Genomic DNA, 27,126 nt, shown 5'->3' on the forward strand with positions numbered 1-27,126 from the left:
GTGACGTCGTCCTCCTCCTCCTCCTCCACTACACCACCTCGCTCCTCCTGACAGAAATATGGAGTACACTGCACCTCCATAATGCTGCAGCAGCGAGCGGCACCCGGCACACAGGCACGCACGACCCTGCTCTTTATTGCCTAATAACTACGACTCCAGATGGTGCATAGCGAGCGCCCAGATGCTTACGTACCTCATCTCTGTCTGTCTGTCTGTCCGTATGTGTCAGTGTGTGTGTGTTTGTGTGTGTGTGTGTGTGTTTGTGTGTGTGTGTGTGTGAAGGAGATTTTCTTACCGATTTTATTAGGTTGGTTCCGATTTCTGAATATTAGGGAGAGGAGAATGTGTGTTTCTGTTTGTCTGTATGCTGTTGTATTAATAAATGATTGTCAGTTTGTTTATATGCTTGGAAGTTGAGAGAGAGCAGTGTGTGTGTGTGTGTGTGTGTGTGTGTGTGTGTGTGTGTGTGTGTGTGTTATAAAACAAGCATACAAGAGCAACAGGAGTGCTGACACATCACAGGCCAAACACTCCACCCCACCCTCCCCCACCCCCTCCCACTCCTACCCCACCCCTCCCACCCCCTCCCCACCCCTCTCCCACACACACAGTATAGCACCATTAGAAGGGTTTACTACGGACTTCTTTGCATTTAAAAAAAACTCGGCAATGACCGTCCTTTTTGCTCTCCACCATTGTTTACGTTTCTTTTCGCCACACGACCACTTGGTATTCACAGATGAGTCAGGTCCGCCAGTGTCCCTCAGTCTACACATTCCCCCTCTACCCATTCTAGCCACATCACCACCCCTGCACCCCCCCTCCACACCCCAACAAGTCTCCCGTCCCCAGCCCCCATTTCCCTCCCAGTCATAAGACCCATCTCCCTATGTTCATACCTGGGGAAGGAGAGTTTGAGTGTGGGATAAAAACTAAGTGACGCCCTGGGGAGGAGGGGAAGCGGTGAGCAAGAGAGAGGGAGTAGATGGGGGAGGGGAGGTGGGTGGGGAAGGTTAGGAGTGGAGAGGGAGGTTAGTAGTTGTGGAAAGGAGGATGGCAAGCAGTGGAAGGGAGACGTGGGGACTATAATTTCCCCATATGAGACAGAAGATGAGGTCATTGTGATGGAGGCGGTGGCAGGTGGGTGGAGGGGGCAGGTGGGTGGTGCAGGTGATGGGCGGCAGGTGGGTGGCAGGGGCAGGTGGGGGCGGCGGGATGGTCACAACTTACACAACTTCATGATGATATACACCACTTTAGGCGGCAAAAACTCACCCTGAGGCACCGCTTGGTCTAGATTACCCAGATATATATTCATGGGTTGGCGGTCCTGCGTGCCTCGGATAGCGCTTACCACCGCCACTCGCATTAATTACACCGTCAGCTTAGATTTAATAACTCGCGGTATACGCCGAGTTTGTCACAACTCATCTCGACAACTCTTGAATGGTGATGACACAGGAAGAGTCTGGAGTTTTGAAGGTATAAGCTGGAATGAGCATTAATAGCCAGTGTTTTACCCCCCAGCCCTCACCTGCCTGGTAATTAAGTAAGTTGATTTAGTATAACACCTGCAGGAGATGTTCATTATCTTGTCATTATCTATCTTTTAATAAACGCCTCCATTAACTAATAAGGTATAATAGCTGTCGGGAATTTGAACCTGCCTACCTTGACAACATCTTTAATAAACCATAAACCACTATTGTCCTCCCCCTTGCTGGTATATATTTTCCTCACCAACTATACTCAAACACATGGTCTCACCAATACAAGTGTGGGAGGTCAGCTAATGGGCTCGACTGACATATATATACTATTCACTATGAGTAACTGAATAGGTTCTAGGCTAATTTTACCATCTACATTAACATACTGATACAGGTCGGTAATAAGTATCATTTTAGGTGGCCACAACAAATGTGCATCCATGTTATAATACTACACAGAAGAGGAATTAGCTGTTGCTGGTATAGTCAGATTATCCTCTATGTTGATAAACTGAATCCCACCACCTTGTTACCACCTTGTTAGAAATATTTCCCAAACATCATTAACTTAACCATAATACTAGTAATTAGATTGACACTATACAATTCTCTTGAAACTCCCAACAAAGAAAAATAAACAGAACACAGCTCCAATATGAATATGGCTGACACACGCGGCGGATTCCTCATATAACTATTTCAATTACTAAGTTAATATTGTAAGTAACAAGTGGAAATAATGACAACAGGTATCAATAATAATAAAACCCTTAGCCGTGAAGTGTAGTGGTATATAACCCTCAAATATCGTCATAATCAACAGAAATTTGACAATTAATGTTATGTAGCGTGTGTTCGGACTGAAGGTTGAGCGGTTTACACCAAAACTGACCATAGCAAAACAAAACGTCCCTCAGGTGGGGCAGGAATAACAACCTTTTCGATCCAAAACCTTTATTATAATACTAAATGCACCCAATTCAGCTCTATTTAATAATTATAAGTTACTAAAACAATTAAATATAAACACATTATTAAGAATTAGATTATTCCTTATTTGTATTTTCTCTTCGATGATAACAGTTTAACTAGCAGTACTCAACTCAATTGACGATCTCATATCACCATTGGAAGGGTGGTATCAATACAAACATCTTGACTCTTGACACAACACAGCCTGCAACACAACAATGGAACCCCCAACTTATATGTGTTTCTCTCACCAACAACTGTCTCGTCACCATTATCACCTGACAGAGATAAAAATTCACCATCTCACAACACCATCATGTATAAGAACACATTAGATTATTATTGGAAATACTGTATCAGTTATGAAGTCAAAGGTAAAAAGTGTGTGTGTGTGTGTGAGTGAATATTCTTACATACACAGAAAGCAAATACCTATCTTAGCATTCCATAATATATTGTTTAATTTACAATATATTAAGACATTATATATAAAAAAAATATTGCAACAAGCTCGTGATCTGTAAATAAACTGATGCAACTTTACCTGGTCAGAACGCGATTTATACAACACTTAATTAAACAATTATTTTGTTTTTATTCCAGAAGTTAAGCCTTAATTTTTTTCTATTTTTATGATAAGAGTAAAGGTACAGGTGTTTATAAAATATTTACTTCACATATTATAAAAAAAAATAATCTTACCCAATTCACAATCTAAAAACAATAATAATAAATAAAATCCTAGAATTTTATTTTTTACTGAGATAAAAGTTCTCTTCTACTTATGTCAATTTTATATTTCTTTTGATCTGTAGAGCGTTAAAACACCCCGCGTCTATAGATATGATTCACAGTACATTAACAACGCCAGAAATCACCACAAGAACGACTAAGATCACACAGCCAGACGGAAAACAAGCAGACGGCGAGGCGTGTTTGCAGGACAATGTTATTGCGAGTGTTCAATTTGCAATAAAACAACAACACAGATGCAGACGGTTCATTCCTCACGACACCACACACACACACACACACACACACACACACACACACACACACACACACACACACTGTAAACGAGGGATAACTAGTGCTCTTGTTGTTGTTGTCACTGGATGTTGTGATTAGTGTTGTTGTTGTTGTTACTGGATGTTGTGATTAGTGTTGTTTTTGTTGTTGTTACTGGTGGTTGTGACTTGTTGTTGTTAATGGAGATAGTAATTAGTGCTGAGTGTAATTGCTGGAAGTTGGAGGTTGTAAATAATGTTTTGTTTTTATTGTAAGTTGTAATTATGACTGTTGTTACTGGAGGTTGTAATAAGTGCTACTGCTACGTTACTTCTTGTGTGTGTGTGTGTGTGTGTCGGTGACGTCATTAGAGGCCTGAGCGGGGAACAGATAACTAAAACTTCTATTTATTTATTTATCTAAAAAAAAAAAGTTCATTTGCCTAATGCTGATAACATTCAGTAATTAATTCAATACTAATTAATGATATATAAAGTTTGAATAATTAAACATCTGGCAATACCGGGCTAGCATGGGGAACTTGTCAAAACAGTGAGGCAGTGGTCAGTTGTTCCTTGACTGTCAGAGGGTGGATACATGAAGCTAGGGGAGGATTATATCATTTCTTAGGATATTCTTAAATTGAATTATGAGCTGTCTGTTTCGCCGCTATCGACCCTGAGATTCGCGAGTCTGATCGTCAACGTTCATGAAGTGACAGGAGAAACGACAGGAGGACTTTTAACTGTACGTGATCATCGGACAGACAGACAGACAGACAGACACTACGTTGATCAGTATCCCGTACAGAACAAAGGCAGCCAGAGTTAGTGAAACACGCATGGTGAACTCCGTAGAGTTTATGGGCTAAATCTGAAAGTCCCTCTACGTGATATTTTTCCCGAGAGAGAGAGGTGAGGATACTTCTACTCGTCTCACTTTCTTCAGCCAGAGCATAATGATGTCAACCAAGATGTCAGCAAGATGTCAACCAAGATGTCAACCAAGATGTCAACCTTAAATGTACAGTTCATGTTCAAATATACGAGAGTAACTGACAAGAATACTGAGATTTTTAACTCTTTGAAGACGATGACTTATTTCAAGGGGTTAAGTCATCGTTCTCAAGAGGTTAAATCATCGTAAAAGGGATTCAGTCTTTGTATACAAGGGGTTAAGTTAATTTATCATAAAAAACATTCCTGAGCAGTCAATATTACATAAACAAGCTGGGACTTCTTGTTAACATGGTCAAGTAAGAAACCTTCATCATATTTAACATCCTAACATCAAGGTTTATTCATCATTACAACATCATAAAGTGCTAGGGATTTCCTATCAACATCCTACTACTAGAGTGTGTCATTCCCCGAAAAACAAAGAACTAATGAAGGAGGAAGCAGAGAGAACAACAACAATAAGTTCACCTAACCCCTTTAACACACACACACACACACACACACACACACACACACACACACACACACACACACACACACACACACACACACACACACACACGCGCACTTATCAGTACCCAGAACGAGGTACAATTAACCCTACGTTAAAAATGTTAATTCGGCCCGTGAAGCTCATTCCAGGGATTAACTGCCTCCCATAACTCTAGCCCATTATCAATTATCACCAGCCATGGACACACGCGGATGGAATATTTGTCACAATATTTCCCTATCAAAACATTGGGGAAGAGCGCGGAAAGTAGTGAGACCAGCTGACCCGCGGGCCAACTGGGGTGGTTTACTGTACTATGGTGGGAGGGTTTTTTTTGTTTGTCAGTGTTATGTGAGTGGGTGGAGGTGAAGGCTGGTAAGGAGTGTGTGGGAGGAAGGAAAGATGTAATGAGAATGTGGGAGGTGGAGGTGATGGGAAGTAATTAGGAAGAGGAGCAGAGAGGATAGACACAGGTGAAATAGATCTGGAAATAGTAAGGGGATGGGTGGTGGTGATGGGTGGTGGTGGTGAAGTAGACGAACAACAAGAACAACAAGAAAAAAAGAACAAGGACAAGAAGAAGTAGAAGAAGAACAACAACAACAAGAAAAAAAGAAAAAAATAAGATAAAGAAGAATTTGTTGTTATCGTATTACCATTGACATAAGAACAGGAGAGCCTCAGGACCTCCGGCACGACAGGTAGACTATTAATACATAATGAGACCTCTGGCCTCAAGTGCGACCCTGTGTTTCTCCATTGTCGAGGACCCTTCTTAGGCGACCATCCCCCCCAGTCCTCACCTCATCCCATTATCTTCACCTCAATTATCCTCCACCCATCCCATTATCCTCACCCCATCCCATTATCCTCACCCCATCCCATTATCTTCCCCCATCCATTATCCTCCACATCCCATTATTCTCATCTCTCTTCTCCCCAATATGCTCATCTCTCCTCACCTTACCCACATTCCCTCTCATTATACTCACCCCTCCTCATTAACCTCACCCTTCCTCCTCATTATCCTCACCCCTCCTTGTCCTCACTCTCTCATATTTCAACCCGAATTAAAACAGCGGGACCCTACATATTACCTGTGTACTAATTACTATTCGGAAATCACAGGTAAAATAGTAAGGAACAGGTAACTGAAACACCTGAATCTATAAGAACAACAACAAAAATTTATAACAATTAGATAACAAACGCAATAACAACAATAAGAAGAAGAACAACAACAATGCGAGAACAAAAACAATAACAATAAAAGAACAACAATAAACGAATCGTAACAAAAGAACTTAACAAAAGAATAAATATATCAAAAATGGGTAGCGGAGATTAAAAAAAACAAACCCACAACCCCCCCAAAAAAATCACAAACCTCTCTTTCTAAACATCAGACCCTATAATTACATAACTTACTTTTCATAAACAGCCTCATTCGTTATCAACTAGTACAGGGTAAACATTATACACGAGGGTCTCTCACTATTAATGAAATCCAGGGCGTTATTTATACCAACCGGGTTGTGTGGAGAACTTGCAGCATTACGGCGATATAAAGCGCTATACAACAACTCCACGCGATTAAACTAAGATAAACGACTCCATAAACAAGTTTAAGCGCCGGAATGAGCGAATATTGAGCGCTAAAAAAAAAATAAAAAAGAGTAGTGTCGCGAGGCAGGACTGGCCAGTGGGTTTTGCCTGTCCTATTGATAACAAACACAGACACACACAGATGGACGGTGTTGGTCTATATAAATATTGCCAGTTGCAGGTCCACTAATGGCTGCATCGTGAGTGGTAATGACTCCATTATCTGGATATATACAGTACACATGTGCGTCATAGTGATAGACAGACAGACAGACAGACAGACAGACAGACAGACAGACAGACAGACAGACAGACAGAGTGCTCCAGGACACAGGTAAGGACAATATCCAAACAAGACAGGTGACCTCAGACGCTACCCACCGTTAACACCTGTCAGCAGAGCATCTCTCAAGCTGTTGGTTCTTCTGATATATCTGGCTAGAGTTACTGATTAAAGGTCCAGTATCACGGAAATAAGGGCAGGTAGATGGGGCGGCAGGATGAAGGGGTGGTAGATGAAGGTTGTTAAGTGGAAATTGGTGGGAATGAAGGGGTGAATATGAATTGTGGAAGTGAGTGGTGGTAGAATGAAGGGTGGTAGAATGAAGGGGTGGTGAGATGAAGGGGTGGTAAGATGAAGGTGGTAGAATGAAGGGGTGGTAGAATGGAGGAGTTGAATGGAATGGAGGGGTGGGGATGAAGTGGTGATGAGGTGGTGGAGTGGAGGGGTGGGGATGAAGGTGGTGGGATGGAGGTGGTAGGATGTGGTGGTAGATGAGTGGTGGTGGATGAGGTGGTGGAATGGGTGGTGGATGAAGGGTTGGTGATGGGGTGGTAGGATGAAGGTGGGTAGAGATGAAGGGGTGGTAGAATGAAGGGTGGTAGGGAGAGGTGGTGAGATAGTGGGGTTGTAGAATGAAGGGGTGGTAGATTGAAGGGGTGGTAGAATAATGGGTGGTAGAATGAAGGGGTGGTAGAATGAGTGGTGGTGGGGATGAAGGGGTGAGGTAGAGATGAAGTGGTGGATGAAGGGTGGTGGGAGATGAAGGGATGGTGGAATGAAGGAATGGTGAGATAGAAGGGAGAGGGGAGAGAGAGGAGAGGTAGAGAAGAGACAGTGGAGACGAAGGAGATAGAGAGAGGAGATGGAGTCGTCCAGCGCCACCTAGGGACAGTTTCAGGATATGGTCTGGGTGTGGTACGCTGTGAAGCCTCTCTCTCCTACACCCAATATCCTGTCTATCTTGCCTGGGTTTGTCTGATCAACCTTTTTTTTCCGTGTTTTTTTTTTGTCCTTTTCTAATTCTGTCTTCTCGTATCTGTCTGTTTTGTCTGTGTCTGTACTGCTTCTGTTCTATTTTTAGTCTACTAGTATTAGTCTACATAGGATTTATCTACTAGCATTTGTTTGCAAAGGATCTATCTAATAGTCTGTTTGTCCAGGATCTATCTACTAGCCTTTGTTTGTCCAGGATCTACCTACTAGCATTTCTCTGCCCAGAAACTATGAACTAACAATTGTTTGCATATTATCTATTTACTAGTATTTGTCTATCTAGGATCTGTCTAACTAGCATTTGTTTACCAGGGTCTAAGTTTTGTCTGCTCACATTTCTTTGTTTACATTCGCTCTCACTAACCAATCTCAATGGCTGCTCACCAATAGTTTATAGAACACCTGGAAGATTAGACACCCTCTTGTTGATTAGATGCCCTGACACTACTGGAGGAGGGGGAGATAGGTGGGGGGTTAGGGTTAGTTAGGTTCACCTCCCGTCCATGCCTGCCACATCCCGTCCATCCCTGCCACCTCCCGTCCATCCCTGCCACATCCCTTCCGTTACATCCACCTCCCGTCCATCCTTGCCACCTCCCGTCCACCTCCTTCCGTCCACCCCTGCCACCTCCCATCCACCCCTCACCCCCTGCCTATCCTGTCAACTCCTTCCATTCCCCACCTCCCGTCCACCCCTCACCTCCTGCCTATCCCTGGCACCTCCCGTCCATCCCTACCACCTCCCGTCCACCCCTGCCGTCCTAACACCGTGTTGACAGGAAGTAAATATAACTTGCACGGAGATAAATGAACCGATATATTACAGGTCTGTATTTCAGTGCGACCCTAAAACACGATTGATATGCTGTAATGCTGTAACTTTTGATATTACAGAACTGAAGGTACAGTCCCCTTCACTAGTTGTCGTGTCTGTGTCTGTCTGTGTGTGTTATTCCGCGCATTGCTTCCTTTCTCAGACATACGAACTGAGAGAGAGAGAGAGAGAGAGAGAGAGAGAGAGAGAGAGAGAGAGAGAGAGAGAGAGAGAGAGATAAACCAGATATTATCAAGTGTTCAGGAAGTTTTGCCCTCAACTGTACACACGCTGCCTGCTGGTCGATGTCGGTTCTACTGTATAATATAACTGATAGTGAAAGAGTTAATCCACTACCACTATTACAGTCACTATCAGCACCACTAGTATCATCACCACTACTACTAACTAGCATCACCACCACACCAACTAGCATCACCACTACTACCAACCAGAAGCATCACTACCACTATTACAGTCACTATCAGCAATCACTAGTATCATCACCACTACCACAATTACAGTCATTATGAGCACTACTAGCACCACCATCACTACTAGAGTCATAACCAGCCCTTTTTCTAGCACCAGTACCACTACTTCTATTACAGTCACCACCACCACAAACCCCTATCACCACCACCACGACCCCTATCACCACCACCACGACCCCTATCACCACCACCACCACGACCCCTATCACCACCACCACGACCCCTATCACCACCACCAAACATAAAATACAACACAAGACACCAACACCATTGCCACCTCCATCATCCTTGACAGATAAACCCGCCTCTGGTCCTCTTTAACCCGTCATCACGCCCCTCGTTCACCGCCACCAGGACAATACGCTTTTATAGACATTTACGAGACAGTGTGAGGCTGGGAGGCACAGTGATCCCCTCTCACCTGATACCACCGCCCAACACCCACTTACTGAGAGTCTATTGATGCTCTCAGTCCAATATTTTATGACACTCGCTGGACTGGGGAGATAATGTGGGGGGTATAGGGGTGAGGGGTGGGGGAGGGGTGAGGGTGGGAGGGGGTGAGGGGTGGTGAGGGGTGAGGAGGTGGGAAGGATGTGTGTGGGGGCAAGGACGAGGTAGGGAGGTGGTTTGAGGGGCAGGGAGGTGGAGGGGTGAGGCTAGGAGTAAGGGGTAGTGGGGTAGAGTGAAGGATAAGGAGATGGAGGAGGGGTGAGGGAGGTTGAGTGAAGAGGTGGGAGAGATGTGTGTAGGGAGAGTGAAGGGAGGAGGAGGAGGTACGAAGGATGTTTGTGGGTGGGGAGGTGTGAAGTGAGGTGCTGAGGAAGGGAAGGAAAACGTGTTTGGAGGACGTTGAGGGGAGGGGAAAGGAGGGGTGGGGAGGAGGGATAGGATGGGATGGGTAGGAGGGAAGGGAAAGGAGGGGTGGAGGTGCTGGGGGTCGGACACAGCTGCTACAGACGGAGGCGGAGGAGGAGGAGGAGATGGTGATATTTTATGGTAAGAAGTTCTTGTATGTGTTAAGGGAAGGTACCGTCTAGAGGTGTGGTACTGAGGAAGGGTATGGGGCGAGAGTACGAACTGGGGACGGTGTGGTGGTGGGTGGTAGTGGTGAGGTGGTGGTGGTGGTGAGTAGTAGTTGTGGGTGGTGAGTTAGGTGGTGGTGGGGAGGACACCTGAACACGAGGGTAGTAGCGGTGTTCCCTAGAGGGGGGTCGGGGTCGGGGGTGGGGGGTCGGGGGACTACCTCACCCTCCAGGGACCACGACAGCCACCATCCTGTTACATGTTGTATGTTTTATAAGCAGGGAGTGTGCCTTCCTGAGTCATCTGTGTGTGTGTGTGTGTGTGTGTGTAGTGTCTTACTCACCTTCGATACTGTGTTGAAGGTTCCTACATGTTTGGTGGTACTGACAGATGGTTGTTATCCAAGCAATTGTCTGCAACATACCTATCTGTTTTCCTCACTATCTTTACCTGTCTGTCTCCCTGTATTTATCTTTCTCCTCATTCTTCTCTCCTTCCTCTCCTCCTCCAGCACAATGTAAGGCCAACGCTAAATAATCAACGTTATAATACAGTCCAGCTTAAGTGTCTATCCCAGCTTCATTACTAAGCTTCTCTCATCATCAACGTTTGTTCCTGAAGCGTAACACCTACAGATGTACACAGCATCAACTATACTTTGTCTCACACAGTCAGTCAAATGAATTTAAGCCTCAATAATTCGCCCCAGACAGGATAAACTACAAGGAATTATATCATTTACCTGTCTATAATAATATAACAATTCCTGTGTCATTAGTATCGTAAAGGTGAACTATGATGTCTCCAATTATTATTTTATTTTCATTTTATTATTTTATACTTATAATACCAAGTAGCAATAATATTCTTGATAATTTATTGAACATAAGAATAGAGGAAACTGCTGCGGGCCTATTGGCTCATACTAGGCAGTCCCGTTTACACCCAACCCCTATCACTCATATATCCGCCCAACCTATGTTTGAAGCTACCCAGCGTGTTCGAGTTAATGATGAAGTTCGGTAACTTGTTCCACTCATCCACTACTCTATTTCTAAACCAATGTTTACTTATGTCGCGCCTAAATCTAAATTTATCTAATTTAAAGCCATTGCTTGAGTTCGTTCCTGGTTGGATAGTTTGAGTACCTTGTTATATCACCTTTGTTTAGCCCTGACTTCCATTTATACACCTCGATCATATCGCCCCTCACTCTACGTCTCTCGAGGGAGTGCAAATTAAGATGCTTTAACCTGTCTCTGTACTCAAGGTTCGTAATGCCCGGGATTAGTCTTGTCATTCTCCTCTGTATGCTTTCTAGGGATTCTATATCCATTCTGTAATACGGTGACGAGAACTGAACTGCGTAATCCAAGTTAGGTCTCACAAGCGCAAGATATAGTTTTAGGATGACCTCGTTAGTCTTGTAACTATCACTCCTCGGTATGAACCCAAGATAATGTGTTAGCATTGTCTAAGGCAAAGAAAACGGTATTGTTGTTTGGTTGTGTTTGGGCGAGGGAGTAAGTGTTGTGTCTGTCTGTCTGTCCATCCGTTCACCCGACTTGTAAACCACTTCGGAGGGCATCTATCTAGTTATGATGATTAAACTTTTACCAAGATAGATAGATAGATAATAGATTGATAGATAGATAGATACATAGATACATAGATAGATAGATAATAATAGATAGAGATAGATAGATAAATAGATAGATAGATAGAGATAAGTGAGTAGCGAGGGTGAGTGTATACAGAGGGTGTGACCAAAACTGAGGGTGAAATTGTAGTGAGAGTGAGAGACGAGAGAAGGGTGAGGGTGAGAGAAGGGTGAGGGTGTGAGGAGGGTGAGGTGAGGGTGAGAGAAGGGTGATGTGAGGGTGTGGGAAGGGTGAGGTTATAGTGAGTGACCACGTCCAGGGGTCCCGGCCACTGGGGGCGTGTGGGGGCGGAATAGCAGAGCACCGGTAAGGGGTTTCTGGGGGCGTGGGGAGGTCGGGTGACTATACGGGGTGGGGGAGGGGGGTATTATGGGGGTCGTGGTCAACAGGTATCTGGGCTCACACACCTGCTGGAGAGAGAGAGAGAGAGAGAGAGAGAGAGAGAGAGAGAGAGAGAGAGAGAGAGAGAGAGAGAGAGAGAGAGAGAGAGAGAGACCCTTACCATACATCTGTCACGACCTTTAAAGTCTATGGATCATTTACAGTGAAGATTTACAAAAAAAAAATCACAAAAAACATAAAATAAAAAACAAACAACAAAGACGTTCTCCTTAGTTCTCTTAATATCCCCAGAAAAAAAAATTCTTCACCACACTTTGAGTAAATTCCTACGAGACGTTACTATAGGGTAAGGTCCCCGTCAGGTCCCCGTTAGGTCCCCGTTAGGCCCCCGTCAGGAGGGAAACATGAGCTCCCCGTTCGTGTCGTCAACACACTCAGCAGCTAAAGACCTCCCCCCCTACCTCCCCCTCCCTTAGCGACGGTCGGGTCCCTGATGGAGACAGACAGTAAGGGTGTGCATTTTGCAAGTCCTCTATTGGAAAACTGATTCCCAGGTTCCATTTGCCGCATCTTTCCACTGATGGCCTCCTGAAACATTGATGGGGGTCAGCTGCTCTTACCTGGCGGGGGAGCTGTACCCGAGGTGGTATATTACTGAGTGTGGGAAAGACGGAAGCCCTAACTACCTAGACGTGACTTGTAAGGAGAAATGCCTTGTGGGGAGAGGTAAAAACATCTAGAAGTCATAAGCCATATCACCCCATATTAAGAAAGACTAACACAAAGGAACATTTACCTATAATAGAGAGACTAACACAGAAACGAGACCTGTTTGACGGAGGTGAACTGCCTGGCGCGGAAAGGTAGCACTTAGGAGACCGACCTGATGGAGGGAAATACCTGAAGGGGAAGAACCGTCAGTAAAAAAAAAAAAATACCTATGTAGGAGAAACTCACTACCTGAATAAAGGGTCTTGGAATAAAGAAAAAAACACACAAGTACTTAGTTAAAGACCCATTTGGAGGAGGAGAAGTTGGAGGAGAAATAAGATGAATAACAAGAAGATGAAGATAAGTAGAAGGAGGAAGAGGAGGAAGAGGATAAGAGGGTAAGAGGAAGAAGAGAAGAATGAGACAAGGAAGGAAAATAACATAAAGAGGAAGAATGAAGAGTAAAACGAGGAAGAAGAGGAAGGAAACAATCAGAAGAAGGATGAAATAGAGACAGGAAAAGGAGGAAATAAAAGAATTTATGGATTGAAAAGAAAGACAGAAAGAAAGAAAGAGAGAAGAATCAATGAACACGACACTCATGCTGGGTCACACTCGAGTACCCTCCCCACTACCTCTCTCCTCCCCTTCCCTCCCCTCCCCTCCCCAATACTCTCCCCAAAACATACAGCTAGACCAGAAGAGTTCACCCTCTCAAGTTTCTCAACCCTGACCTTCCAAGACAAGTGTTGTACTCGACCGTCAAGTCACACTCAACCTAAGCCTCGACTCATTATCTTGCCCCGGGACACACATGCAGGTGAATGTGACGTGCGATAAAGATGGACTGACGGACAGACAGACGAACGGACGGACAGACGGTCGGATGGATGGACGGGCAGACGGACGGACGTATGCAGTTACGAAAATATACACTTATTACTATGGCTTGGAAGCATAGGAACCAAATTGTTCAGTGAAATTATATATCTCTCTCTTTAGAAGGTGTGTGTGTGTGTGTAGTGCGACCTGTGGTGTAATGGTCAGCATGCTCGCCTCGCAAGTTAGCAGACCCGGGTTCCATCCCCGGGCAGGGTGAAACTATGGGCAAGTTCGTTACGCCATTTGCCTGTCTACCCAGCGGTAATTCGGGACCTGGATGTTAATCGATTTGTGGATCGTGTTCCGGGGTAATGGTTAGCCAATGCAGTTGGCGAGTTGTCCGGTCTTCTCGGACTATTCCTTGACACTGGGTCATGCAGCTCGTTAACTCAGGGTGTGGTTGTTGTGTTGGCGACAACATCTACACCTTAAACAAATTCACGCTTAGGTGGCCCTGGGGCCGGCCATCCTCGCTACACGAGGGGCAACCATTATTTATTATCATTATTATTATTATACCTAACAACATTCACCAGTTAATAACAACAACAAAAACACAATATCAACGATCACTACCATCACAACAACAACACTGGTATAAACTTTGGACAAGAGTCTTCTCCATTATAACAAGTAAATCTGTTTTAGTGCCTTAGTTCGTGGTGTATTTTCTGTGACCTGTGACCTTTGACCTGACGTTTCATCTATGACCTAACTTTTGAAATGTGATTTTAACCAATATAACCTGTGACCTGACTATTGATATCTGTCTGACATTTCAATTATAACCCAGACTTTTGAATCGACCTTTGACCTTATAGAACAAACATACCAACACAAACACTTCAGCACACACACACAAACACAGAACACATACACAAACACTTCAGCACACGCACACAAACATATCAGCACACGCACACAAACACATCAGCACACGCACACAAACACAGAACACATACACAAACACTTCAGCACAAGTACACAAACACATCAGCACACGCACACAAACACAGAACACATACACAAACACTTCAGCACACGCACACAAACATATCAGCACAAGCACACAAACACTGTACACGCACAAACACTCTGCAGTACACGCACACACTTTAGCACACGCACACAAACACATACTCACCCTCTCACCCCACCCATTATCAGTTGCTTGCATATGGACCCATCTTAGTCCCCCCACCTGAGATACACCTGATTAACTATCTCATTACCACCTCATGACACCTCACAGAGAGTAAGAAGCAGACTCTTCTGCGTTTACTCACTTATATTACTCAATTTCTTCTTCTCTCTCTCTCTCTCTCTCTCTCTCCCTGAGGTCTGAACCTTTAACCTGTAAGGCGGTGAATTGAAGCATTTTCCAGTTAGAGGGAGGAGGAGAGAGAGGGGAGGGGGATGAGGGGGGGGGTACTGTAAGAGGGAGGAAAGTATATATATTATCCCAGTTGGGAAGACAGAGTACAGAAATAACGCTTTGAGGAGAGAAAGACACTTATAGAAATGTCAATGTAAATTGCTGAGAAATTTATTATTGTTTTACATTTAATACCAAACCAATCCTTAACCAACTCTTCTTACCTAATCCACCTACTTATCTACCCATTTATTTCCACTCCCACCCCACTATAGGCCCCACTCACTCTGCCCCAGTGCCCCACCCCACCCTGCCCCAGTGTCTCTACTCCACCCTACTCCCGTCTCCAGTACTCCCCAATTCACCCTACCCTACCCTGCCCCAGTGTCTACCCCACTTACCCCTACCCCTGCCCCATAGTGCCCCACCCTACCCCTGTCCCAGTGCTGCCCCACCCTACCCCACTCCCTGCCCCAGTGCCCCTACCCTACCCTACCCCTGGGCCCAGTGTCTTATCCCACCCCCACCCTGCCTCAGTGCCCTACCCTACCTCTACCCCTACCCTGCCCCAGTGCCCTACCCTACCCTACCGTACCCCTACCCTACCCTGCCCCAGTGCCCTACCCTACCCTACCGTACCCTACCCTACCTTTTGTAATATTTGTCTCTGTCTATCACCTGTCCAGACATCTCATTATCAATTAGTCTTTCCGTCTACACATATACAGATCCCTAAATAACAGTCATTAAACACATGAAACATCTTTCTCGTGACGCACACATTAAAACAAACACAAATACACTCACACAGTACAAGTACACATGGACAAACACAATAAATACACACATAGACAAAGACATTAAAACAAGTATACATATATAAAAAAACAAATTAAAACTAAAACATAAACACAAATAAAAAACATTAAAACAAACACAAAATAAAACAAACACACGCAAATAAATCAAATCGTGGTAGTGAAAGCCGGTAGGATAAAATTAAGTGATATTGATGGAAATAATTAAATGGTGGCGGAATTGAGAACAAATGAGATGTTAAGCTGGAATAATGAGTTGTGGAGGGGGGGTGGTGGTGGTGAGGGGGGTGAGGGGGGAGGGGTGGTGGAGAGGAGGGGTAGAGAAGTAGTGGTTGTGGAAGAGGAATGGTAGAGGAGGAGGGGAGTGGTGGAGGAGTAGAAGAGGATGAGGAAGGGAGTGGAGGAGTGGTATTAGGAAGAGGAGAAAGAGTGGTGATGGTGGATGAGTGTGTGTCGAAACCTTGACCAACGCGGTAAAAAAAAAAATATCTCTCAGCAGATCATTTATTTAGTCACAGTGAATCACCTCTATCCATCAGGCAAGGCAGCCATGAAGCTAACTAACGCAGGTAAAGATAACATACGTATTTAAGATGTAATTTTCTGCATATTAATCAGTCCTTAATTAGGAATGTTATTCACCTTCCCTCTCTCAGGTGTAGTCCCCTTGTATAAATTACCTGACTATGATCTGGATATATAAATCTAGGGAATCTTCCTGTCATTAAGGGAGTTTTTGCTGCATTATAGAGAGATTTTATGTAATATAGGGAGATTTGGCTGTGATATAGGGAAATCTTGATGTATTGTGGGAGATTTTGCTGTAATATAGGGAGATTTGGCTGGATTACAACATGTTTGATTGTAAGCTGTAATCTACGGGTCAACTGTAGTCTAGGGTGTATTGCTGTAATTTGGCTGTAATCTAGAGGTAATTGCTGTGTACTAGGGATTATTTCTATAATATAGGGAGTGATGTTGTGTACTAGGGAATTTTGCTGTAACCTAGGGAGTTTTACCGAGTATAAGGGAGCTTTATTACTTAGTCTAATATCTCCTTTCCTGATGGATGAGGAAGCAACATTAACTTAATTGAAGGATTAAACTCAGTGACCGTAGATTTTCTCTGTAATCCCAGCAGTAGTTTGTAACCGTCAGAAAGCCGTATTAAGTACCCATCAGAGCCGTATTTAGTAGCCGTCACAGAGCCGTATTTAGTAGCCGTTAGAGAGCCGTATTAAGTAGCCATCAGAGCCGTATTTAGTAGCCGTCAAAGAACCGTATTTAGTAGCCATCAGAGCCGTATTTAGTAGCCGTCAGAGCCGTATTTAGTAGCCATCACAGCCGGATTTAGTAGCCATCAGAGCAGTATTTAGTAGCCGTCACAGAGCCGTAGTTAGGCACCTATCTAAGGGGAGGTGGCACTTATCTGAAGGGACGAAAACCCTCCTGAAGTGACGAAAACTCTCCTGAAGGGACGAAAACTCTCCTGAAGGACGAAACACTCACCCGCGAGGAGAGAATACCTGACTCACCTGAAGGAGAGAGAGAGAGAGAGCGTACTAATTAATGAAGGTGTGGTGCAAGGTGTGAACAGAGCGGAGGTTCACACTATCAGCAGGACAAAGAAAGATGCTGGGGGGAGGGAGGGGGGCAGGGGAGAGAGAGACAAGGAGAGGATAACGAGAGAAAGAGAGACAGGTTAAGAGGTAGAGACAGATAAAATAAAAGAGAAACACAAAGAGAATGAAGAAAGCATGCATAGAAGGGAAAGCACAGAGAATTTAAACGGCAGGAAGGAGAGACACACACGAGGAGATTGAGAGAAAGAGACAGAGATAAAGAAGAGAATAACAGGATTATACAAAGATAAGGAAGAGAGGAACACAAAGAAAAATAGAAATAAATACATCAGACAAAGAAAAGAAACCGAGGAGAAGGAGGAGAAGGAGGAACCACACAAAGAGAATTACAAGAACGAAACACAGAAAGATAGGAAGAAGAATAAACAGGAGATATTGAGAAGGCGTTTGTCAGGCGGGAGGTAGAGAGAAAAAGAGAGAGAATTGTGGGAGAGACACTCGGAGATGAAGAGAGGATATAGTGAATCGAGGAGGAAAGATAAATAAGAACCACAAGAAATTGAAACAGAGAGAGAGAGAGAGAGAGAGAGAGAGAGAGAGAGAGAGAGTGTGTGTTCTACCCCACCGTCACAATATTACAACCCAACTATATAAAACACACACACACACACACACACACACACACACACACACACACAGTTGTTTACCATGAGAGGGCAGTAAAGCAGGCACCCTCAAGGTCTCTGGATCACCCGGGTGCAAAATTCCCAATTGTCACGGGTCATCTGAGGTCATGACTCCCTCCTATAACCTTGTTTCAGGTCAGAGAGAGAGAGAGAGAGAGAGAGAGAGAGAGAGAGAGAGAGAGAGAGAGAATTATCGAGATATGTGTCAGAAGGCTCTATGTATGTTATATGCGTTAACAAACTCCCTTTCACCACCACCAAGGAGGCAATTAAACCTTAACAACCTAGTTAGCATAGTAAACATCACCATTATCTGTGTGTGTGTGTTAGTCACCTTCCACCTCCTCCCTCACACAGACAGACATAGAAACCACAGACAAACACACAGACGTACAGACACAGACAGAGATACAGCACACACACACACACACACACAGACGGACAGCCACACACAGGTATACACAGACATACGCCCCAAACTTTGGTATAATTGGACCCATGGAAGAAGTTCACCCTGAGTTGTGTAGAAGATGACCCGCAGCGTCAACACTCCTCCTCCTCCTCCTCTCTTCTTCTTCTTCTTCTTCTTCTTCCTCCTCCTCCTCCTCCTCCTCTCTTTTTTCATCTTCCATCTCTTCTTCTCGCTCCTCTTACCTAACTACTTCCTTCTCCTCTTTTTCTCTTCTGCCTCTAAATCCTCCTTCATTCCTACCCCTCTCTTCTTCTTCTTCTTCTTTCATGTCTTCATACTCCTCCATTCCTTCACTCCTACCTTGTACCCCCTCTCTTCTTCCTTTATTCCTTCTTTCATCCTCCTCTTCTTAATTCATTATGTCTATCCTTCACTCTTGTCCTCCTTCCCTCCTTCTCTCGTTCCATCAATATTTTATCCATCTCCCTTTCGCCACCCTTGGCCTCCCTCCCTCCTTCTCTCTCCCTTCTTCCTTCCATTTCTTCTTTCTTGCTCTCCCTTCCTTCCTCCTTCCCTCCCACTTTTCGTCCTTCGTTTCTTAATGTTACTGACTCACTCCCTCATTTTCTTTCTCTTCTTTCCTCCCTCCCTCCTTCACTTACGCCCTCCCTCCTTCTCTCTTTCTCACTCCTTCCTTCACCCCTCACTCCCTCACCAAACGACTGACTCAACTTTCAACTGACTAAATTTATCGATTGACTCAATCAATGACTAACTCAACCGGAAAGAAATAACTGCACCAGCGACTGACTCAACCAACAACTGACTCAACCATCAACTGACTCACCAATCAACTGACTCACCAATCAGCTGACTCAACCATCAACTGATTCACCAATCAATTGACTCACCAATCAATTGACTCAACCATCAACCGACTCACCCAAAAACTGACACAACGTCAAAGAAATAAACTGTACCAACGAGTGACTCAACCAATGACTCTCTCGACTAATGACTGCCTCCGCTAATGACTTAATTACCGACTGGCTTAATTGCTGTAATTGGTAATAGCCAATCAGGGCGAGGATCGTCAATTACTGCTGCTGGTCTCCTTCTCGTTCACCCAACGCACGCACACTCCAGTTAAGGTGAAGTTAGGTGAAGTTAGATGTGATGGGGTGAAGTTAGGTGAGGCTAGGGGAAGTTAGATAAGGTTAGGTGAGGTAAGAATCAGTTAGGTGAGATAAGATGCCGTTAGGTGAAGTTAGATGAAGTTACTTGAGGTTAGGTTAGGTTAGGTCAGGGAAAATAAGGTTAGGTAAGGTAAGGTATGGCATGGTAAGGATAGCTTAGGTTAGGTAGGGTAGGGTAAGGTTAGGTTAGGTTAGGTAGGGTAAGGTTAGCTTAGATTACGTTAAAACGAAACATAGATGTTGACCCATAAAAGGTCACCTCAACCAGTGGTCGTAGTCAAGAAAACTCATACAAGAGTCTTAATAACCATAAAGCATTACCTCAAAGGGGATTCGAACCCTGGTAGTGGCGCTTACAAACACGGGGCTCCACTCTTATTATGACAATATTTTTTATAAAGAAGTAATCCCTTGTTTGTTTACCTGATATACAAACAAAATAATAACACACAAACAAGACAAACAAACATATATCCACTCTTATTTAACAAGGGGGCTCTAATGACCTGGTTACCATAGTAATAGTAGATACAGAGTGGTGCAAAAAAATATATATTATAATTTTAGTGTTAACAAGGAAACAATTTTTGTATTTAGGATTCATTGTTAGTGTCCAAAATATTCAATGATAATAAACCCTGATTTTGTGTAGAGAAAATTAAAGTTTATTATCAAAGTATATTTACGTAATTACTGATAAATTTGCATATAAAAATAGTTTCCCTTCTAATACTAAAGGTAGGTGTGTGTGTGTGTGTGTGTGTGTGTGTGTGTGTGTGTGTGTGTGTGTCCATTAAAATCATGGACAATGAGGTCGGAAACCTGTCATGAGTAAAGCCAGTTGTGTGAAGAAAGCCAGCCATGTGGGAGCCAGCCATGTGGGAGCCAGCCATGAGAAAGCCAGCCATTGGAGAGCCAGCCATGTGGGAGCCAGTCATGAAAGAGCCAGCCATGAGGGAGCTGCCAAGGGAGAGACCCAGACAGGATATCCTGGCATCAACAGTTAAATAAACTGTCGGGTTTGGCTTTACAAGAAAATGGAGAAAAATCTCTTGATCCATATTGAAGACGAGGCAGCCTAAGTCACCAATGGAAGGCTGGGGGTGAGGGTGAGGGGAGGGGTGAGGAAGGAGGGGTGAGGGAGGGAGAGGGGGGGGAGGGTGAGCGGGAGGGGAGGGTGAGCAGGGAGGGAGGGAGGGAGGAGGGAGGGAGGGAGGGAGGGGTGGGAAGGAGGGGTGAGGGAGGGAGACGAGGGAGGGAGGGAGAGGGGAGGGAGGGAGAGGAGGAGGGAGGGAGGAGGGAGGGAGGAGAGGGAGGGAGGGAGGAGAGGGAGGGAGGAGGAGGGGGAGGAGGGAGGAGAGGGAGGGAGGGAGGGGAGGGAGGGAGGGAGGGAGGGAGGGAGGGAAAGGTGAGAGAGATGGAATAAAGAGAGAAGGAGAGGGAGGGGGAGGAAGGGAAGGAGGGAGAGGGAGAGAGGAAGGGGTAAGGTGGGAGGGGGTGAGAGAGAGGGGTGAGAGGGAGAGTGGGAGGGAGGGTGGGAGGGTGGATACTACAGTTTGATAGAGTGGGAGTCTTCATTAAACGCCTGATCGAACATGGTACAAACACACTTTAAAAGAGTGCGTTAATTGTTGTTAAGAGTGCGTTAATTGTTGTTAGGAGTGTGTTAATTGTTGTTAAGAGTGTGTTAATTGTTGTTAAGAGTGCGTTAATTGTTGTTAAGAGTGTTAATTGCTGTTAAGAGTGCGTTAATTGTTGTTAAGAGTGTGTTAATTGTTGTTAAGAGTGTGTTAATTGTTGTTAAGAGGGTGTTAATTGCTGTTAAGAGTGCGTTAATTGTTGTTAAGAGTGTGTTAATCATTGTTAAGAGTGCGTTAATTGTTGTTAAGAGTGCGTTAATTGTTGTTAAGAGTGTGTTAATTGCTGTTAAGAGTACGTTAATTGTTGTTAAGAGTGTTAATTGTTGTTAAGAGTGCGTTAATTGTTGTTAAGAGTGTGTTAATTGTTGTTAAGAGTGTGTTAATTGTTGTTAAGAGGGTGTTAATTGTTGTTAAGAGTGCGTTAATTGTTGTTAAGAGTGTGTAATTGTTGTTAAGAGTGTGTTAGAGAGGGTTAATTATTATGTTAAAGTGTGTTCGAATCTATTACTTGTTGCGTTGAGAGTGTGTTAGAGTGTGTTAATTGTTCTTATGAGTGTGTTATAGTGTATTCATTGTTGTGTTGTGTTAAGAGTGTGTTACAGTGTGTTAATTGTTGTGTTAAGAGTGTGTTATAGTGTTAATCGTTGTGTGTAAGAGTGTGTTAAATGTAGTGTTACGAGTGTGTTACAGTGTTGTGTTGATAAGTGTGTTAAGAGTGTGTTAGCGATGACACTTCAATGTTTCTAAGAGAGAGTAAAAGAGGGCGTGTTAAAGCTATTCCCCCTCCCCACTTTTTCCCTCTCCATCTCTCTCCCCCTCTCTCCTTTACCTCTCTCTCCCTCTCTCTTACACCACAGATCCAGAGACACTCAGTATATTAGCCCTCTCATCCCTCTCTGATCAACCCTGTCATCCTCATCTGTTAAGTTTGGGTCGAAGCTACTATACCATCCTCACCAACGGCACCTACTACCACCTGAGATCCCTCGTCTGCAATTACTGTTCGATATCACAACCTCATCCAGCCCATTCGACCACATAAGGAGCACTATAAGAACAGAGGAGGAAGAGCAGGAAGAGGAAGAGGAGGACAGGAAGAGGAAGAGCTTCAAGTCAAACCAAAGTATTGACAAACTTTATCCCCAGCGAGAATACAACAAGACTCTTCAGGGAGACCTTAGTTGGTTCAGGCCAGAGTCCACACACCAGAGTACAGGGTCAGGGTAGAGTCCACACACCAGAGTACAGGGTCAGGGTAGAGTCCACACACCAGAGTACAGGGTCAGGGTGGAGTCCATACATCAGAGTACAGGGTTAGGGTAGAGTCCATACACCGTCATGCCAGAGTCCATACAAGTTACAGTCACAGTGAGTCCAGACTGCCACCAAATTAGTATTAGAGTAAAAATTCAAGAGTTCAGGATACCATTAGAGTCCAAACTACCCCCTAGAGTATGGTTTAAACTACCCTCACCTTATGGTTCAAGCTACCCCCCGTGAAGTACGGTTCAAACTACCCTCACCCCAGAATGGTTCAATCTACCCTCACCCCAAGGTTCAAACTAAGTGGGAAGTCTTAACCCAAGTTAGTTGTTCCCAGCCTGACTCATTACGAGGACGGGACCTGACTAAAACCCAATTAAAAATAGTTAATGACTCGCGGGTCACGAGTCATTTCAAGAGGTCCTCTGAGGTGACCCACATCAAATTAAACACAAGATACTGGATAAATATAAATGGTTTTTCACACCAATTTATTGTTACTCCTGTGTGTGTGTGTGTGTGTGTGTGTGTGTGTGTGTGTGTGTGTGTGCGTGTGTGTGTGTGTGAGAGAGAGAGAGAGAGAGAGACTTACTCACTAGTGGATTTATCTGTCACAAGCTGCCTGTAACCTGCCAAATCAACTTGATATGACCTTCTAAAAAAAATGTAATTAACCTAAGCCGAATTTAACTAAGTCAGCAGCTATAAAAGTGATAATATTCCCGTCACACACACACACACACACACACACACACACAAACTGAGGTGTATCCACGGTCAAGCTTCACTGGACCTCCCCCTCCCTCCTCCTCGTCCCCATCCCCTCCACCCTTCCACTAGTTCCCCTCCTACCCCTCCCCCCCCACTTCCCCAGGCACGTAATACTTCCTGCCCGAGATAAGGATTTTTCCCCGCTCCCTCCTCAGGAAATAACCAAATTCCTTCGCACAATTACTCGGAAAATGGGAAGCTTTGAAGTCTGTGTCAAATTTGTGTTGATAATCTAACACACGCCGGGGATATTACACCTGAGAGCGGTATCTTTTAACTACCTTTACACCTTTATTATAAAACAGGTAAAGTCCTCCACGAATAAAATAAATGTAACTAAGAATTTTATTTTTTTTTTACGTTTCCATATTTTTCTTTTTGTTTATTTACCCAAAACAGATTTTTTTTAAGTGTCCGAAAGTGGTCTAAGATTTAAGTATTGAAGAAAAAGTTTAGGTTTAACTATTTTTAAGCACAAGAGAAAATTTTAGTGAACTCTTATAAAAAAAGATATATTTTATGAATCCAAAGCAGAATCTTTTTTTTTTAATTTTCCAAAACAAAAAACATTTAATCTTCAATTTCAATTTTCTAAGTAACAAAAATAAATGATTTATAAATAACTATAACCATTTCTGTGGTACTATTCCAAAGAGATATTTTCTTGTACTAATTCCTCAAAATAAATAAAAAACACCCCTTACCTATTCACTCAAAACTGATATATTTTACCATAAAAAAAAAAATCTCGTTTCATAAATTTTCGAAAATAAACAAAAACTTATCCAAAAGAATAAATTACGTTTTGTTCAATCTATCAATAAAATTTAAGGTTCCACAATAAACACAGGCATAAAGGAAGGCAGGAATCATCAAAGGCCGCCGAATGGTTCAGGATACTCGGGGAACAACACCCACATCACAAGATTAAATTGCCCCAATCTTTACGGCTACAAAGTACAAAGAGAAAATTAAGAAAAAATAAATAAATAAAACACGAGGAATTCTAAAGGTGGAGAACAGTGATTTTGTGTGTGTGTGTGTGTGTGGGGGTGTCTAGGTCAACGGTGTGGTTGGTGGTGGTGGAGTTGTTTAGTAGTAGTGGTTGATGATGATGATAGTTAGTGATTGTGGCTGGTAGTTAGTGATTGTGGTGGTGGTGGTTGCCGGCCCAGAAGTGTAAAGACGACATGGTAGGGGTGACTTGGTTAAAGAGTGATGGTGAAGTGTTGGTGGTTGTGGTGGAGTATTGGTGGAGTGGTGGAGAGGGCCCCTAAACATCAACGTGGCTTCAGGGTACAGACAGGCCAGAGGAATACCGAGATACAAAAAAAAAAAAACGAAAACTATCTCGGTGAACTTTCATAACCCTGACCTGTACTCGATGCTGGAGGCCAGACAAAGAATTTATAATTTCCTGATGCTGCTGCCCGGGGCCACGGCTGTAGACACGCGAGACATGGCCGGGAGATGGGGGCAAAAGGGGGGAGATTTGGCCGGGAGATGGGATAAAAAAGGAGGACATGGCCTGGAGATGGGGAAAACAATGGGGAAATAGCCGGAAATGGGGGAAATAATGAAGAAATAGCCGGGAAATGGGGAAATAATGGGGAAATAGCCAGAGATGGGGAAATAATGGGAAATAGCCAGGAGATGGGGAAAACAATGGGGAAATAGTTGAAAATGGGGAAGCGTATGAATAAGGACCTACACAGAGGGAGGTAGACAAAAGAACTAAAACAGACCAGGAAGAGAGAGAGAGAGAGAGAGAGAGAGAGAGAGAGAGAGAGAGAGAGAGAGAGAGAGAGAGAGAGAGAGAGAGAGCAGGAGACGAGAAGTGGAAAAATAAAGACACGGAAACGGATGAAGAGGAAGGAGGGAGAAACGGGCTGAAAGAAAGAAAGACAGGTTAACCAGGACGGAAAGAAGAGGGAGAAGAAAACAAAAGGAAAAGGGTGTGAGGGGGAAAGAGAAGGGAAACAGGGGGAATAAAAGTGAGTTACAAATTGAGAAGATGAAAAGTCGTAGAGATAAAAAAAGGTAAATAAGACAGAAGATAAAAAAGAAATGGAAGAGAGAGAGAGAGAGAGAGAGAGAGAGAGAGAGAGAGAGAGAGAGAGAGAGAGAGAGAGAGAGAGAACAATAGATCTAGGGTGGCGGGAGGAGAGAGAGAGAGGGAGGGAGGAAGGAAGGAATGTGGCAGGGAGGACAAGGAAGCAAGAGGGAGGGACTGAGGCAGAGGTAGGGAGTGGGAGGATGGAAATGAGGGAGGGGGTGTGGACCAGACCGAGAGAGAGAGAGAGAGAGAGAGAGAGAGAGAGAGAGAGAGAGAGAGAGAGAGAGGAGAGAGAGAGAGAGAGAGAGAGAGAGAGAGAGCGCACCACCACCGATGTAAACACTCTTTCACTCATCTCACGTAAAATGCACCAAGCGGTAAATTGGCCTTTTAAACTGTATAAGATAAAGTCCTCATGTGTTGCTGCCTCTCTGTGATGTTCTTAGCTAAACCTTTCCTTGAGAGTCTGCAGTGCCCGGGGTATCTTGAGGGGGTGGGTATCTTAGTGTAGGAGTCTTGATGTGGTGGGTAATAATAATAATAATAATAATAATAATAATAATAATAATAATAATAATAATAATAATAATAATAATAATAATAATAATAATAATAATAATAATAATAATAATAATAATAATAATAATAATAATAATAATCATAATGTGACGATATGGGTCTCTATACACGGTTCTGAAATAATCTACGGTCTTTACTACCCACATTTCAGTTAGTCTCCACATTAAAAATAAATAAATAAATAATAGCAAAAACATAAGCTTTCTCCGACTACAACATCACTACCCTCCGACTACAACACCACTACCTTCCGACTACAACACCACTACCTTCCGACTACAACACCACTACCTTCCGACTTCAACACCACTACCTTCCGACTACAACACCACTACCTCCAACTGCCAACACACCACCACCTTCCGACTACAACACCACGACCTCCAACTACAACACCACTACCCTCCGCTGACTACAACACCACTACCTTCCGACTACAACACCACTACCCTCCGACTACACAACACCACTACCTCCGACCACAACACCACTACCTTCCGACTACAACACCACTACCTTCCGGACTACAACACCACTACCTTCCGACTACAACACCACTACCTTCCGACTACAACACCACTACCTTCCGACTACAACACCACTACCTTCCGACTACAACACCACTACCTTCCGACCCCCAACACCACTACCTTCCCGACTACAACACCACTACCTTTCCGACTTCAACACCACTACCTCCGACTACAACACCACTACCTTCCAACCACAACACCACTACCTCCCGACTACAACACCACTACCTCCCGACTACAACACCACTACCTTCCGACTACAACACCACTACCTTCCGACTTCAACACCACTACCTTCCGACTACAACACCACTACCTTCCGACTACAACACCACTACCTTCCGACAACACCACTACCTTCCGACTACAACACCACTACCCTCCGACTACAACACCACTACCTTCCAACTACCCTCCGACTACAACACCACTACCTTCCAACTACAACACCACTACCTTCCAACTACAACACCACTACCTT

Source organism: Homarus americanus, unplaced genomic scaffold (genome assembly GCF_018991925.1).
Source record: "Homarus americanus isolate GMGI-L3 unplaced genomic scaffold, GMGI_Hamer_2.0 scaffold1438, whole genome shotgun sequence".
In the NCBI taxonomy this organism is placed as follows: domain Eukaryota; kingdom Metazoa; phylum Arthropoda; class Malacostraca; order Decapoda; family Nephropidae; genus Homarus; species Homarus americanus.